General features: G+C 42.7%; 1 protein-coding gene across 4 annotated transcripts in view; it reads left to right on the top strand.

Moving 5' to 3' along the window:
- The first annotated feature begins 2265 nt into the window (after window positions 1-2265).
- Window positions 2266-17716, top strand: part of KBTBD11 (kelch repeat and BTB domain containing 11) — a 32039-nt gene continuing 16588 nt past the window's right edge. For 3 of the 4 annotated variants that reach the window (XM_058177442.1, XM_058177450.1, XM_058177435.1), the window contains exon 1: window positions 2266-4203. The gene's annotated coding sequence lies outside the window, so the exon portion shown is untranslated. The remainder of the gene's footprint in view (window positions 4204-17716) is intronic. The other variant, XM_058177459.1, reaches the window with a different exon arrangement.

Here is a 17716-nt window from a genome sequence, read left to right as displayed (position 1 = left end):
CCTCAGAACTGTATTAGTAGCTTATTATGTTATTTGTTCAAACAGCTACAAGGAGGAGCATGAAACCTGTAATATATTGGGGAAAATGTTCAGTGAAATACAACCAGGAACAAAATACGTTTTTTTAAGTACTGTGATACCTGTTAGTGTCAATTCTTATAATGACTCGGAAAACATGGGTTGCTATCCATTGGTTCACATACAATGCCAAGTGCGTAAATAAGCGAAGAATTAACTTTGCCAAGTACCAAGGCTGAGCAGCTAGAATTTAGTTTCAGTATAGGAGATTCCTGATTTATATACACCAAGAATCTGCTATACTGAACCTGTTTTCCAGGTCATTATAAGAATTGACGTTAACAGGCATCACCGAACTTTAAAAAACTTAAAATCCACTTCCTATGAAATACTCTTGTTATTGCCTTCCTAACACAATCTCAACAAGAAAGGGTGAAGAGAGGATGATAATTGTCCAATACAGCTGTCGTGTCCCACCCCCCACTCCGACGAACGAATCAAGGAAGTCCGTAACAAACTTGGCAACGAAGCCTCTGCAGCTTGGCAAGTTCCTTCGAGGTTTATCAGGGCAGGCAGGAGTCCAAGTTGTGACTTCAGCGATAGGATCCGGTATCAGCAAACTCGGTAAGACTTTGCTTGACTCAAGGTTGGAATGCCAAAAGCAGGTCCTTTATATAGGCTGTGGGGTGTGGCTCCATGACTCAGCATTTATCCAGGCCTGCCCCTCCCTCCCTTCTGCTGGCATCACCTCTCAGATCTCTGGAAGCGAGGATCCTCCCACTTTGAATTGTCTTCAGCTGGATCTGCTGTCTGGGAAAGGGAGGGGTCAGAAGGAGTAGGCCCGAGCAATTCCAATACCTGGCTGGCTTCCTGCTCTGACAGCTGAGCCAAAGGAACACACCCTGTATGAGTGATATTTATTGGAACACACGCTGTATGAGTGAAATTTATTGGGCTATTCCTTTCACTCCTGGAATCGTCTCTGGGCATGGGGCCAGGGCCGGGGGCTGGAGGCATGACAGGCCGTTCATCTTCATTATCAGACTCGGAGTCTGATAACAGGCCCGGTTGGAGACGGGAGGGGCCAGCCAGCTGAGGAGAGGAGGGAGGACGAGTCACAACAACAGCTGTAACCAAGGTGGGGTGAGTTAAGGAGGACTACTACAACCTCCAAGCTTGCAGGAATCACCCCCTTCATAGTAACACTTTTTTTAAAATGCATAAACCAAACCAAAAATTACACAGGACGGGACCGCCTGCTGCTACCGAATACCTCTCACCGACCCGTGCGCTCTCACAGAGAGGGGCTCCTCAGGGTGCCGTCGGCGCGACAGTGTCGTCTGGCGGCGCCCAGGGGAAGGGCCTTCTCTGTGGGGGCTCCCGCCCTCTGGAACGAACTCCCCCCAGGACTTCGTCAACTTCCGGACCTCCGAACCTTTCGCCGCGAGCTTAAAACCTACTTATTCATCTGCGCTGGACTGGGTTAGTGTTTTAATGGGTTTTAATGGGTTTTTAGCTCTAAATTTTAATCCTGGCCAATTTTAATAAGTTTTTTAATTGTATTTTAATTTGTATTTATTGTATTGTATTTTTACCTGGCTGTGAACCGCCCTGAGTCCTTCGGGAGAAGGGCGGTATACAAATTTAAATAATAAATAAATAAATAAAATAAACAGGAATAAACATGTAAAAAGCAAAGAATAAAACAACAAACACGCTGTGAAGAAGAACATTCAGTAACACATTCTTCCTTTCCCCTTTTCCCCCAACCGCTAACTATTGCTTAAATATTTGTGCTGTGTTTTGAACACTGGGGATTATTGCTTATATCTGCTTAAGGTTTCATCTGTTGTTTTTAATTAGCCTCAACTCTATTCCCAAAAAAGTATATTCCATGTATGTATGTATGTATGTATTTATGTATGTATATGTATATATATGTGTGTGTATGTATGTATGTGTGTATATAGATATACACACACACTCCAATTTTGGTTCTCCCATTTTTATATCATTGGCAAATTTTACTTTTCCAAATTTATGCTAAATTTTGAGGATTTTTGCATGATCACTACATGTGAGAAAATATTCCTTTTTTCTTAACAGCATTTGCTGTTAAGATAATAACATTTATTATTTTATGGTTTGTCCATCTTGGACTTATACTCCATCTATAAAACATTTTATATTAATTTCCCCAAATTGTACCTTGGAATACATTTCATGGGTTTTTTTTCCCATACCCCTTCCCATTATTCTTCTCATTTATTTGAGGTTTTACATCCATTTGATCATGCAATATTTAATTTGTTCCGTCTCTGTGCCATATTTCAGTATCAATCTTTAATGCATTCCAATACATGATCTTCATTCTGAATAAGCATTTCAAATTTAGTCATTTTTCTCAAAGTTTCTTCTTTCTTCAGGTGACTTTTTTACTCTTCCAGCAATTTGTGAATTCGTTAAGTATTGTAAATTCCTCTCTTCGGTGTTGAATTTTTGATCATTTGCTTCATTCAGCTGATAATGCCACTGCCTTCCACTTGCATGCAATCATGGCTAAAATATGTCTTGGTAATATTTAGGAAAGGGTGTGTCTCACATGCATGCCTTCATCTTGTTTCTCGTGTGTGAATAAGACAACTGGAAAGTTGTTTATTATGGACCTTTTTACATTCCAGAATTAAAAAGTTCTTAGGGGAGAACGATCCACTCGGGAGCCAGATAGTCCATCCTTTTAAGAAACAGTGGAAAGGTGCTGGATGCGGCTGAGCAGAGATGGAGAGGGGGACACACACATCAACTGCCTGAACTTCTGATTCCCATCCCCTTCTGGTCCCTGATTTTATAGCAAGGTCATGGGTGATAGCACACACCAGATTTTGGTGAAGGGAATGAAATGTAACAAATTAAGATTGTCCTTGCAAAGTCTTGGATTACTTTAAACATGGGCAGGGGAATTTCACTAGTAGCCTGTGATAAGATGGTTACATCTCAGGGATAGGGCTGAAAGAAGCTCAACCCTATTGGCAATCTTTGAAGTATGATTAGGTATCACGTTGAGAAAAGCCTTGTGGGTCTTGCAATGCTGGGATGCAGGAGAAGAGATGGGGCTTTTTATGCTAATAAACTGTATTATTACCCCAATCCCAACCCATTTACTCTTGTGGAAAGCGAAATAGAGTGCTAGGGAGCGAAGCAAGTACAATTAGGATCCTGACAGCTTGTGTGTTTGCACAGGAGCAGCCACAGGTGTTCACACTATCTGCTATTTTTCACCTACCGCGAAAACCCACTTTGCCTCTGGGGACCAGAGCTCCAAACGGGGTGCTGCACATCAGGAGATGGCTTTTTCGAGCCAATTAAGAACAACTAGTCTATTAACAAAAACTACAATTCTGATAAAGGAGAATATCTGAAAGGGTTGAAATGAGGGGTTCTGGTTGTTTTTCTTGCAGACGTTTCCTTACCTAACTTAGGTAACATCAGCTACAATTCTATAACGTAGTCTCTCAGTGAATCTACAGGTTAGGATCGCGTCGCGCAAGCGGGGCTTGCCAGGGCGGCGCCAGGCGCGTTCCAGCCCGCGGGTAAACAAGGCTCAAGGGCGCGTAGGGCGATGCTCGGGCGGCCGGGAAGAAGCAGCCATTTCCAAACAAAGGACTTCCTTCTCTGAGGTAGGAGCCGAGCTCCGTTACGCCCGAGCCGGCCTCCATCGAGTCTCCATCCGCACGCGCGCGGCTCGCTGCCTTTCGGGGGAGCGCGCGCTCCGGCACCCGCTCCTGCATCATTCACACAGGCACGGCCGCGCGCGGAACCAGCCACCAGCCCGCGGATTTCTCCGGGAGATCCGGGAGAGCCAGGGACGGCGCGGCAACGCTCTCCTCCCCGAAGCGCGGCCGGGAGAACCCAGAGCGGCCGGGCTGAACGTTAAACCTGGGAGGTTTTCCCTCAGCGGCAGCGGCGGCGACGCTGCATCGTCATGGGCGGTCAGGCGCATCTCTTCGCCGCGCTGCCCTGAAGGCGGAAACGGCGCGGTTGTGCGCTCCGGCGGAGGGGGCGGCGGCGCCGGCGCCGCCTCCTTAGCCTGCCGTTGACTGACTGCGAAGGTTGCAGCCGGACTGTAGAGCCGCTTTCACGAGTGGACGACTGGACACCCCCCCCCGGCTGACAGGCCGGCCTAAGGTGAGGAGGCGGGCGCTCCCCGCAACTTCTCCCGCGGCGATCGGGGCGCGGGCAGAGAGTGAACCGAGCCATACGCTGCGGGGGTTCCGTACCTGGAGCGCCGGGGTTTGGAACGGGCTGCGCTGTTACGCAGCTGCCCTCTCAGGGCCCCACGACGATTCCCAAGCAAAGCAAGCCGGGGAGGCTCTGCAGTCTTCCCCGGCTCCCATTTGATTCGGATTGATCCTGGGCTTTAGCTGGAAGGGTCTTGCTTACAGGGGCTGCGAAGCGGGGAGATGAGAGGTTGGCGCTCTGCACGAACTGGATCCTCCCGGAGGAACCTTAACCCCTTGCCTCGTCCCTGGTAAATGCGTCGTTCGGAATTGCAGCCTGGAAGCCGGGGAGGTGAGAGCGAGCTAGCCAGCCAGCCAGCCAGCCAGCCAGCCAGCCGGCCGGCCAGTCCGGGACGACCGGGGGGAAATCTCTTCCTTAATCGAGATTGTGGAGCCAGATCTCACCTCCCCCCCTTGATCCTGGCTTCCCCACCCCCTTCCACTAATCCATTTCACCGCCTGTACAGTAGGACCGTGGCTGCACTGAGCATGCTCTCACCCGCACTGGGTATTTATCCTCCTCTTTGCTGCGCTGGCTCTCTCTCGCCAAATCCTTCAAATAGGCAGAGAACTTTCCTGTCATTTTCGTTGGGTTGCTTGCATTTCGATTTCCTTTTAGATTTTGCTTTGTGTTAGACTGGTGCGTGGTCTGTCGTCGTTATTCCAATTTGCCCCTTCCGTTATGGAAAAAGCACATATTGTCGATTTGTCTTAATGTTTTTAATGACAATTGTTTTGACCCTTCGCTCCTTTCCCCCCAAACCACTAAGCCTTAGACAACCACCACTGCTTGAATTATGATACTTAGCAATTCTTAAGAAATGCCAGAACAATTACTGTAAAACAGCTGTACAATCTCCATCTCTCCTTTCCAATTTGAATTCTGTTACTTTTGCATATCAAAGTAAAGGGTGCAATTGAATTTAGGGGAACTAAAGATAGGCTTGGAAGGCAGGTTGGTTTGGTAGAGCCTCACTACTCAAGATGTAGATGCAGCTGCCCTCCAAATGAAGATCATTCCTACTTCTCACAGTCCTTACACTCAGATGAAATCCTAACAGTTCATTAACAAAGAACAGCAAACACGCCTAATTTCTAAATTTTAGAGTAACCTGTCAGTCCCAGCATTTCAGTCTCCTAAAAAAAATAAAAAATGAATTGGTGTTTGACAAAAATAGGTTACCATCTGGCCAAGTTGATGAATTTATAATTATATAATCATCCTGATATCTACTCAGTAACACTAATTATATTTAGGAGATTTTTCCCTCCCAAGAATGAGATTCTAAGCTTCCAATGAGTATCTGTATATAAATTTCTGCAAATGGCTGGCTGAAGACGCTCAACTTAGTCTTTACCAACAGCTGGTTAAATCTTTGAGGATTACGTCTCCTAGAATTTTAAAGAGGAATTCTGGGATTCATCATTGCAGCACAGCTGGATAGAAGACACCAGACTCAAAAAGGCTGGTAAAACTGATGTTCACATTTGCTGCAATGTAAAGGCATTAGGTTATCTGTGAACCAATGGACAGTTCTAAAACATGCTTATTTTAGGGAACTGCTGTTCTCATCTCTAACCGATCCCTGCAGAATTCTCCATTAGAATTTCACTTTGGGATTATTTTTCTTGAGAAAGCCTGTCCACAGTACTATGAGTTAATTGCTGTTTCACATAGCAGAATATAGATATTTACTCCTTAAAGAACCTCCTTAAAGAACTGAAGGAGAAATCCCGAAAGTTCTCCAGTATGGAGAACATTACTTTGCTTTCTTTTTCCACCAAGAGCAGGAATAGCTCTAATCTTTCTGATAGCAAACATACTTTGTAGTTTGACTTTTTTCCTCCAATGGTCTGTGGCTTCACATTAACCTTTCATTTGGAACTAGCTGTGCGCTGTCTTTCCCAGGGGAAGCTGAACTGTCAGGAGATATATTAATGTACCGTAGGAAATGTAGTCTAGATCCAACCTAACATAAGTACATGACCCTAATCAAGATGGCCAGAGAATTTCATTTAGCAACTCTCTAGTTCCTTTTACCTTCTTACAGGTGGGGACAAGAAACTTGCAAGATGGAAATGGGCTGTAATCACATGCAGGAGATTATTTTCCATTTTCAAGATGGCTAGATGGGCTGCAGGAACTGAGAATCTCATGTATTTTGGGGTGAGGTGGGAGAGGAACGCATCTCCATCTGTCAGGTGTGTTATACTGCAAGCACAGTGATGTGTCTGCTTGCAGTAAGGAGAGTGGCACCTGCCATTTAGCAAACATTTTTATTACTCCTGGAGCTCTCACAGATAGCATCTTCAAAAATTTAGTTGCTGCTTTTTTAATATGCAAAATAAGCAAAATAGGTACTTTAGGCTTACTGCGCTGATTTTACATATGGAAAAAAGCAAGCCTCAAAATTAGAAGAGGCCATTTGATTCAATCTCTTGGTGATGTTACTGTCATATCTCCTCTGAGAGGCTGATTTGAGCACAAAAAAACTTTCAGGATCCTCAAAACAATCCATTTCACACTCCACACGAAATGTGCTTGAAGTGTTTTGAAGGAAAATACTGTAGTTTGCACACACCGGAATACAATATTTCCTGATGGTTCTTTTAAGTTGCAGCTCAAGGATCTAATGAGGATTACTATATCAGTTGTGTGCTGCTAAATTTAATGAGGAGTACAGGTAGTCTTCGACCTACAACAGTTCATATAATGACTGTTTGAAGTTACAGCAGCACTGAAAAAAGTGACTTATGACCATTTTTCACATGACAATTGCAACATCTCCATGGTCATGTGATCAAAATTCAGACGCTTGGCAATTGACTCATATTTATGATGGTTGCAGAGTCCCAGAGGTCATGTGATCACCTTTTGCCACCTGATGGGAAAGCCAGGTTCGTTTAACAACCATGTTACTAACTTAACAACTGATAAGTTAGCGAGTCACTTAACAACTGTGGCAAGAAAGGTCGTAAAACTCACTTAAGAACTATCTTGCTTAGTAATGGAAATTTTGGGCTTCATTGTGGTCGAAGGTTGAGGTCTACCTGTATCATACTAAAGGGTGCTAAAGAGCAGGCCTGTGTCAGATTGCAGATAATAATGCTAACAAGAGGTGTACTAAAGCCAAATTCAGGCTGCCATTATTCTATTCCCATTTTTTTTTCACTCTGAACAAAAGAATGAGTTCTTGTGTTAAATGCTTAGGCTGCAGTTCTTGCCCTGTTTAATCAGGGGGAGACTCCTTAAAGTCAGCAGCCCTGTTCTGAGCATTGAATTACTTTGGATGCAAAACTTTTGGGATGGATTTGGGTGCATCAGTCCAGGATCTTGGAAAGAGTCAAAGATCCATCCGGCTATCCTCACCTGCCCCAAATTAGCACATGAGGACATCCAGAGATTTTGATTATGTTGGCCGTGGGATGACTCCAGATGGAGCAATCCTAAGCAATACAAAATCAAAATACATTGTGCAGCTATTCCAGGGTTTTTTTGTTTTTTTTAATGGAATAGAAAAAGATAAGCACTGGGAAAACATGGGAGGGTTACAAATGGAAAAATGAACTCATGATCTCCTGTAAAAGGCCAAGTGACTGCACAGCATAAGCATAGCAACGTCATCCTGAACCACCCAGGGCAGGGAGCAGATGGCTCCCTGCCCAGTCCCATAATCTCCTGTGCGCTCTTCTGGTCCTGCAGTTTAAGTGCAAAGCTAAACAAGATTCTTTGTAGGCAGGACTTCTTCAGCACTGATTGCATCATGCAAATTAGCGGCAAATTAGAAACACAAGTCTATCAAAAAACGACTCATGCTAACCAGGAACTCCATTACCAAAGTAATAATCCAATTTCCCACAAGAGGAGCTATGTAAGAACATTATTTAGAAGAGTATAAATACAGCAACCCAGAACACCAGAAAAAAGAAACAGATTACCTTATACAATATCTTCCAATAAAATCAGTACCTATGCAAATTTACCAAAAGGTGGCTGACCATCAACCCACAACAGCACAACCAACACAAGCTCTGAAAAGAATAACACTGTCATACATCAGAAACATCAGGGAAAAAAATAGCCTATTACTGTGATGGCGAACCTATGGCACGAGTGTTGCCCTAGGTCAGCTCCATCGTGCATGCATGTGCACCAGCCAGTTGATTTTTGGCTGGCCCCACCCACGCCATCCACCCCCTCCCAGGAGTCTCCAAGTGGCCCATTTTGGATGTCAGGTAAGTACAGGGCTTGCGTGGAGGCTCTGAGAGGGTGATAAATGGGCCTCCCGAAAGTCTGGAAATGAGCCTTTGGAGGGCCGGGGAAAGCCGTTTTCGCCCTCCTGGAGGCTGCAGGAAAGTCTCTGGAGCCTGGGGAGGGTGAAAAATGGGCCTACCGGAAATAACAGAAGTCCGGAAACGGTCCGTTTCCGGCCTCTGGAGGCTTCAGGGAGGCCTGCTAGGCCCAAAACAGAGCGCTGGTGAGGTCGCGTGTGCATGTGCAGGGGGGCAGGGCCACATGCGTGGTTCCCATGCGCATGCATAGGGGCGTCGCGCAGGGGGGGGTTAGTGCATTATGGGTGTGAGCACATGTGCTTTCAGCACTCAAGGAAAAAAAAGTTAGCCATCACTGGCTTACTACAATCTCATGGCATCACCAGGGGATAAACTCTTGAGGTAGCTTCTTTATTATTAACATCCCTGCATCAGGTAGTCCTTGAGCTATAAAAGTTACAACGGCACTGAAAAAATGACATATGACCATTTTTCACACTTATGACCACTGGAAAATCCCCACGGTCACATGATCAAAATTGAGATGCTTGACAATTGACTCATAGTTATGATGGTTGCAGTGTTCTGGGGTCAGGTTATCGATCACCTTTTGTGATCTTCTGACAAGCAAAGTTAATGGGGAGCCAGATTCACTTAACAACCGTCTTACTAATGTAACAACTTCAGTGACTCATTTAAAAACTGTGGGAAGAAAGGTTGTAAAATGGGGCAAAAGTCACTTAACTATCTCACTTAGCCACAAAAATGTTGGACTCAAGTTGTGAATTAATAAAAAGAAAAATCAACCAGAGCCCTCCAAAAAACTTCTTAAGTACACCAGAAGTTCCAGTAGCCTTAAAAAAACAAACAAACAGGACACCTATAATATATAGTATGAGAACTTTTAACAGTCTGTACACAGACAGGCAGAAGAGCTCATCCATGAACACCGACTAACAGAGAATTTAGAGTAAACTGATTAATCTCGCAACACATGGACATATCGTTTCAATTGGGAAACTTTGAGCACCTTAGACCTGAGCACCTAAATTCTTAGACTTGAATACCTAAATCCAAAAATGCTAGGGAATTATTTTTATTTCATTTTGTCACAACAGTATACACAAACATCAACATAAGAAAATCAACACATTATAAAAGAAAAAAAAATATATAAGCAAACAATATAATGCAACAACCATGTTAATTTGTTATAATGAAAGGGAACAATAGGACAGGAACAGTAGGCACATTTGTGCTCTTATGCACACCCCTTATTGTCCTCTTAGGAATGGGGTAAGGTCAATAGTAGACAGTTTTTGGTTGAAGATTTTGGGATTTTGAGTAGAGATTATAGAGTCTGGTAATGAGTTCCAAGCGTTAACAACTCTGTTACAGAAGTCATATTTTCTGCAATCAAGTTTGAAGCGGTTGACATTAAGTTTGAATCTATTGTTTGCTCTTGTATTATTGTGACTGAAGCTGAAGTAGTCTTTTACAGGAAGGATATTGTAATAGATGATTCTGTGTGTTAAACACAGGTCATGTCGAAGTCGGCGGAGTTCTAAATTTTCTAATCCCAGGATTTCAAGTCTGGTGGCATAAGGTATTTTGTTGTTTTCAGAGGAGCGAAGAACTCTTCTAGTAAAATATTTCTGGACACGTTCGATTGTATTAATGTCAGAGATGTGGTATGGGTTCCAGACAGATGAGCTGTATTCAAGAATAGGTCTGGCAAATGTTTTATATGCTCTGGTTAGTAGTGTAGAGTTTTTGGAAAAGAAGCTGCATAAGATTAGGTTTACAACTCTTAGAGCCTTTATTGCTATGTAGTTGCAGTGGGCTTTGGCATTTAGGTCAATTCTTGGAAGCTTGGCATTCAGACAAATCAGCCATCAACAAGCACATAGAGATAAACACTATTCCAAACAGACTTTTATAGCTACAAAGGAAAGAAAAAGACCAAAATACCTCTTGCCAGCAATCAGATAAAACATATTAACACAACTCTGATTGGCAAGCTAGTGTACATAAACAGAGGTTGAGGTTATTAGTCAACTAACCCCAATTGATCACATGTTAGTAAATTTCTGCAATCTTATTTAAGACCTTCTTTCTATTGTCCCATCAGTAACTTTCCTTTGAATTCACCCAAATAAGTTACAAAATTCTTTACTCCTACCTGGAATTGAACTAGTGGATTTTTCCGTTGCAGTGATATTTTGCAGTTGGGCTATTCTATTCTTCAGTATAGATCAGTAATGGTGAACCTTTTTGCCATCGTGTGCCAAAAGCGGGGGTTGCGAGGGGGGGTTCGTGTGCGTGCCCACACTCATAATTCTATGCGCCCTGCCCCCATGCATGTGCACGTGACACCCCTGTGTTCCCCCCCGCTTTTGGCACAGTGGGCCCCATAGGTCCATTTTTTGCTCTCACCAGGCTTCAGAACCTTTCTAGGAGCCTGGCGGGGGGCTAAAACGGCTATCCCCAACCCATTTGCCAATTTCCGGTGGGACTCAAAGGCCCGTTTTTTGCTCTCCTCAGGCTCCAGAGCCTTTCTAGGAGCCTTGGGCAGATCAAACAGCCTTCCCCACCCATCCCCAGAGGTCCTCTGGAGGCCAGAAACGGCTCATTTTCCAACTTCCCGTGGGACTGGAAGTTGGCAAACAGGCAGTTTTTGGCCTCCGAAGGGCCTCAGGGGTGGGTGGGAAAAGCCGTTCCCCACCCCCAGGCTCTAGAAAGGTCTCTGGAGCATGAGGAGAGCAAAAAACGGGCCTTCCCCACCTCCATCAGGCCTTCCGGAGGTAGGAAAAAGCCTGTTTCCCTATTGCAGGTAGGCCTAGAAGGCCTGAAAATCAGCTGGCCAGCGCACGCATGCGTGCTAGAGCTGAGCTCGCGGGCCCACCAATATGGCTACGCATGCCACCAGTGGTGGGATTCAAAATTGTTTACTACTGGTTGTGTGGGCATGGCTTGATGGGTGTGGCAAGGCAGGGGAAGGATACTGTAAAATCTCCGTTCCCACCCTGCTCCATGGGAAGGATACTGTAAGATCTCCATTCCCTCCCCACTCCAGGGGAAGGTTACTTCAAAATCCCCATTTCCTCCCAATGAGCTTGGACTCAAGAGGGAGAGAATAGATGGGGCCAGTCCCAGTCAGAGGTAGTATTTACCGGTTCTCTGAATTACTCAAAATTTACACTACCGGTTCTCCAGAACTGGTCAGAACCTGCTGAATAGCACCTCTGGTTTGTGCCCAAAGGTCAAGAGTTCTCTTTTTTATGGTTTTATGTATGCTGTTTAGTAGTCAATGCTGATCCAAGATCTTTCTTATTAAGAAGTAATTCTAAGGAGTAGGCATAGGCATTTAACTTGAATTACTGAGGCTAAATCCACAACATTTTAATCTTTTCTCCTTCAAAAACTAAAAAAAAATTGCCAGGTAGAGAGAGAATTAGATAGAATCTTCATTCAATCCTGATTATCTCCCCACTTCTGCATTAATATTAATGCATCATTCCCATCACCCATCTCCTTCCACTTATGACTGTATGATTGTAACTTTGTTGCTTGTATCCTTACGATTTATATTGATATTGTTTCCTGATTGCTTATTTATACCCTATGACTATCATTAAGTGTTGCACCTTATGATTCTTGATGAACGTATCTTTCATGTACACCGACAGCATATGCACCAAGATAAATTCCTTGTGTGTCCAATCACACTTGGCCAATAAAAAATTCTATTCTATTCTCATTTTATAGTGGAGGATGCCTGATAAAAATATCCTTATGTGCATTCTGGTATAACTGAGTAAGAAATCTGTCTCCTCACATTGGTTTAATTTGATAAGGTTGCAAAATATCCAGGAGACTAGTATTACATTCACAAAAGTTTCACCTATTGGCTGGTCAGTAAGAGGTTATCACCTGAGTGATGGTGAGTTGGTTGGAGAAGAGACCTATTTCGGCATCATGTTAGGAAGAAGAAAGGCACACTTGGAGAAGGTGTGTTATTGCTGTTCCCAATATTGATGGGCCCAAACTATATCTTGGAGCAAGACAGCTGGACTCAACAGTTTTAACTCTGGTCAGTATGGCTTGAATCTAAAACAAAAGTGGGGAACGCTGGCTGGCCCCTTTATGACTTGTGGACTTGTGGCTGGCTCAGGAATTCTGGGAGTTGAAGTCCTCAAGTCATAAAAAGGCCATCTTTCCCTACCTGTGATCTAAAACAATCACTAATTAGTTGGTTGTTCCGATCCCGATCCCCATCCCTGGTTCCTTTTTAAAAAGCTGCAGAAGTCGAAAGAAGGACCTTTCCATTGAGTACCATTTTTTTCCCCATGTAAAGTATAGTTTTTTCTGTCTGTCTAGCCAGATCTACCTAACCTCTTCTATGTTTGAAGAAGTTGTGCAATTATGAAGAGTTTCAGGAAAAAAAAAACTTTTTCCCTCTGTTTCTCATTATCAGACCTGGTCATTCTGTTGCCTCAGGCAGGATTGAAGAATTGGAAGGGACAAATTTCTCACTATTTTGGCAACTGGTATACTTCAAGTAATGAAGAGTTTTATTCTGCTTTATTTCATCCTTCGTAATGTGGGAGGAAATATGTTCAGCTTTAGGCTAGTGCTAGTTATCTATTGTTAGCAAACCAGATTGCACATTGGTACTGACCAGTCACAAATGACCCAGCCATCTGGGTTTATGACACAGCTTGGAACGGGCGAATAATGTAGCTGAGTCAGTAGTGGTTTCAATTTTGGCCGCTACCGTTTTGCGCACACTGTTTCTGCACATGTGTAGAAGCTTCTGTGCATGCGCAGAGACGTCCAGGCGGGCGGGCAGAGTCTCCCGCCGCTGCCACAACCGGTTCGCCTGGATCTGGGTGGTAGCAACCCACCACTGAGCTGAGTGTAGATATAGCAAAAGTTGTGTTAAATTCCAACCTTAGCAAAAAATTGATATATTGACATCGTGTATAAAAGACAACAGTCTGAGTCCAGAGGCTTTTAGTTAGACATTGGCTCTGCATTATATATCATAATTACATTGTACTTTCTTTTTTCCCCAAAATAAGCAGTCTTTAATCTTATTAAAAAAAGAAACTGAAAACAATTAAAATACGGGCTAAAGATACAAATTAAGAAGGAAAAATGTATTTTATATTTTATACTTATTGACAGTCACTAGTTTACCAAAGAATTCACAACTATGCTATATAGTAAATAATGTAAGACATAGTAAAATATCACAAAATGTCTGGTGTAATAAGAGATATTTTATTGATAGAAAATATTGCCTTTTTTTTCAACAGATCACACATTTTTAATAATCTTTCCTTGGTATCTGGACTAATATCATTTTTCCAATTTGTTAATGTAATTCTTTTTGCCATGCTCATGCTCAATACAACCACAATTCCTGATAATCAAATCAAATTCCAAAGATTTGATATTTAATTAATTATTATGTTAACATCTTTAATATTTAAAGATTTTGTCATAAATCTACTAATATACCTTAATAGAAGGTAAAGGTAAAAGTTCCCCTCGCACATATGTGCTAGTCGTTCCCGACTCTAGGGGGTGGTGCTCATCTCTGTTTCAAAGCCGAAGAGCCAGCGCTGTCCGAATATGTCTCCATGGTCATGTGGCTAGCATGACTAAATGCCAAAGGCGCACGGAACACTGTTACCTTCCCACCATAGGTGTCCATATTTTTCTACTTGCATTTTTTATGTGCTTTCGAACTGCTAGATTGGCAGAAGCTGGGACAAGTAACAGGAACTCACCCTGTTATGCGGCACTAGGGATTCGAACTGCTGAACTGCCGACCTTTCGGTCAAAAAGCACAGTGTCTTAGCCACTGAGCCACCATGTCCCTTTATACCTTAATATACAATGCCAAAAAATACTAAATGATCACATGATCAAATGTGTGGGTCAATAAGCCTCAACTTTCTTACATCTTCAGCATAAATAAAAGTGGTTTCCATCCTTACAAATGCATTCTTTAGGGAGGTCAATATACCCTAAATACACTTTTTGATAAATCACCTTAATCTCAAATTGGTAGGTACCATTATAACATTTTTAAGGTCCTGAAGCCATTGCTAATGCTATAGTTACAGTATAAACTCATTCTTGATATATATATATTTAAAAATATTGTACTTATGCATGTGTGGTCCTAATCAGTGAAATGAGTGGTTGGAAGCTTTTGTTGTTGTTGCTGTGGTTGTAGAGATTGTCAGAGAAAATATATCCTTACAAGCAAAAGTAATTTTACTTATTTTACGCACTCTGGGAGTATGCTATGATTAGTGATGGATTATAAGAAAGTTTTAATAGCCAGTTTGAGAATAGCTATGATGATATAATCTAAGATGAATTCTGTTGTTGACGAAAAATTGCTCTATAGTTAACTTTTTGACACCTTTCCATATTTAAATATTACATTTCACAGAGAAGAAAATCCTTGCTTTGATAGAGGATTTTATTTTGTTTTAAAAGAAAGCTATTTTTCATTTTATGCCGGTTCGGTGAAAATATTTTAGGGTTAATGTAGTCAAATGACTTTAGAAGAGGTGATGGAGAAATTTAGGAGGGAGGGTTTGAGGCCCCCCCTCCCTCTGGGGAACAATGGTGGCGTCCAGCTTCCGCCTTCACTATGAGAATCTTGATGACATCACTTCCCTTCGGCTTCCTGGTTGACTAACTGTACTCTGGACTCGTTGCTCCTGTGAGTGCCCCCTGGTGGATCCGGAGGAAATTACAAGGATACTGTGCTTGCCTGAGGATTTTAAAAAATTTTTTTAAATGGCAAAAGGTCAGAGACCAACTGCTGGAGAAATGGAGAGAATTTTGGAAAAGTTATCTAATATGGACAAGAAACTGGATGAAATAAGAGCAGAAATTGTGACTATCCAAAAGGATTTAAAGGACACTCAACAAGTCTCAGCAGAAAACAAGCAGAAAGTGGAAGGTCTGGAGGAGAGATGCGGGCAGTGCAGAAAGGAGAGGAGACGACAGGCAATGCTGTGCTTGGACTACAGATGGATAAAATGTCTTATTTCCTTAGGTTTCAAAATCTGGAAGAAGTGGACCAAGAAGACTTGAGAGATGTTGTGACTAAACTGTTGGGAGAATTTCTTGGGAGAGGTGTTGACTTTATGAATTGGGATGTGGATCGAGCTTATAGAGTTAATTCAAAATATGCACGCACGCATGCAGTTCCTAGAGAGGTTCATGTCAAATTTGTGAGAAGAGGCGAGATGAAATTCTTAGAAAACATAGGAGTGGGGCACTGACTTATAGGGGCAGGAGATAGCCATTCTGAGGCAGATTCCCAGACAGGTACGTGAAATGAGAAAGAAATATTACTTTTGTCAAGCAAATTGTACCAGAAGGGAGTAGGCTTCAGATGGCTGATGCCAGAGGATTGATGATTTTCCGGGAGGGCATTACGAAAAAATTAGTACAATTGCGGAGGCTGCGGCCTACGTGGAGGAACACAAAGCCCTCCTGGAATTAGATGACCCAGGAGTTGAAGAAGGGAGGTTATAGACCATGGGAGGAGGCGGCTGCCGCTGTTGCGGCCCTGGAGTTGGGTCAGGCTGAACCCAGAGTTCTGAGATCCAAAACTAGGAAGTGACAATGATATTTGGTATTGTGGTGGTTTTCCTTATTCTCCTTTGTATGATATTCTGATTATTCTTGACCCTTCTTTATTGCGTATGTAAGATTGATAAACTTAGCTACTTCATATCACCTGCTTGCCATATGGCTGTTGTATGTGTTTAAAAATTTTGAGTAAAATTCTTATCTTGTATAAGAAAAATGAAAATTTACCATACCTGATATGTATTTGTATAAACCTTTTTGACCAATAAAACTTTTGGATAAAAAAAATGACTTTAAAGTACCCTGATTTCAGGTAGATACTTAAGCATTTGTTTGGTATCAGAACTGTAACATGTTTAATTCTAGAATGTGTTCCCAATGCTGTAGAGATCTCTTTAAATGAACTTTTAACATAATAGCTTTGTTTGCATCATTTAACTGGGCCATGGGATATGTGAGTTGTGTAGATTCCAAAATTAAATTAACTGACCAAGGGAATTAACTCAGAGATTAGATTTAGCACCACACAGATCCAGTTTAACTACCCTCTTGAGTCAATCATGACATTCCTAGTGTCTGGTAAACTATTTTATGGAATGTTGACTGTTCCCTTTGATATTCTACACAGGATCTACAAAATAAGAGCCTCTTTAGGCACTCCATTTCTTTAGTCATTTAGGTCTGTGTCTCTGTGTCTCTCTCTCACACACACGCGCGCACATGGGCATGCACACATAAATCACGCACTGTCATTATATGAGACAATGAAAAGCTATTTTTCATTTTATGCCGGTTCGGTGAAAATATTTTAGGGTTAATGTAGTCAAATGACTTTAGAAGAGGTGATGGAGAAATTTAGGAGGGAGGGTTTGAGGCCCCCCTCCTCTGAGAACAATGGTGGCGTCCAGCTTCCGCCTTCACTATGAGAATCTTGATGACATCACTTCCTTCGGCTTCCTGGTTGACTAACTGTACTCTGGACTCGTTGCTCCTGTGAGTGCCCCTGGTGGATCCGGAGGAAATTACAAGGATACTGTGCTTGCCTGAGGATTTTAAAAATTTTTAAATGGCAAAGGTCAGAGACCAACTGCTGGAGAAATGGAGAGAATTTTGGAAAAGTTATCTAATATGGACAAGAAACTGGATGAAATAAGAGCAGAAATTGTGACTATCCAAAAGGATTTAAAGGACACTCAACAAGTCTCAGCAGAAAACAAGCAGAAAGTGGAAGGTCTGGAGGAGAGATGCGGGCAGTGCAGAAAGAGAGGAGACGACAGGCAATGCTGTGCTTGGACTACAGATGGATAAAATGTCTTATTTCCTTAGGTTTCAAAATCTGGAAGAAGTGGACCAAGAAGACTTGAGAGATGTTGTGACTAAACTGTTGGGAGAATTTCTTGGGAGAGGTGTTGACTTTATGAATTGGGATGTGGATCGAGCTTATAGAGTTAATTCAAAATATGCACGCACGCATGCAGTTCCTAGAGAGGTTCATGTCAAATTTGTGAGAAGAGGCGAGA

Source organism: Ahaetulla prasina, chromosome 1 (genome assembly GCF_028640845.1).
Source record: "Ahaetulla prasina isolate Xishuangbanna chromosome 1, ASM2864084v1, whole genome shotgun sequence".
In the NCBI taxonomy this organism is placed as follows: domain Eukaryota; kingdom Metazoa; phylum Chordata; class Lepidosauria; order Squamata; family Colubridae; genus Ahaetulla; species Ahaetulla prasina.
The sequence above is the reverse complement of the archived record's forward strand: the minus strand, read 5'-3'. Positions and strand labels throughout refer to the sequence as shown.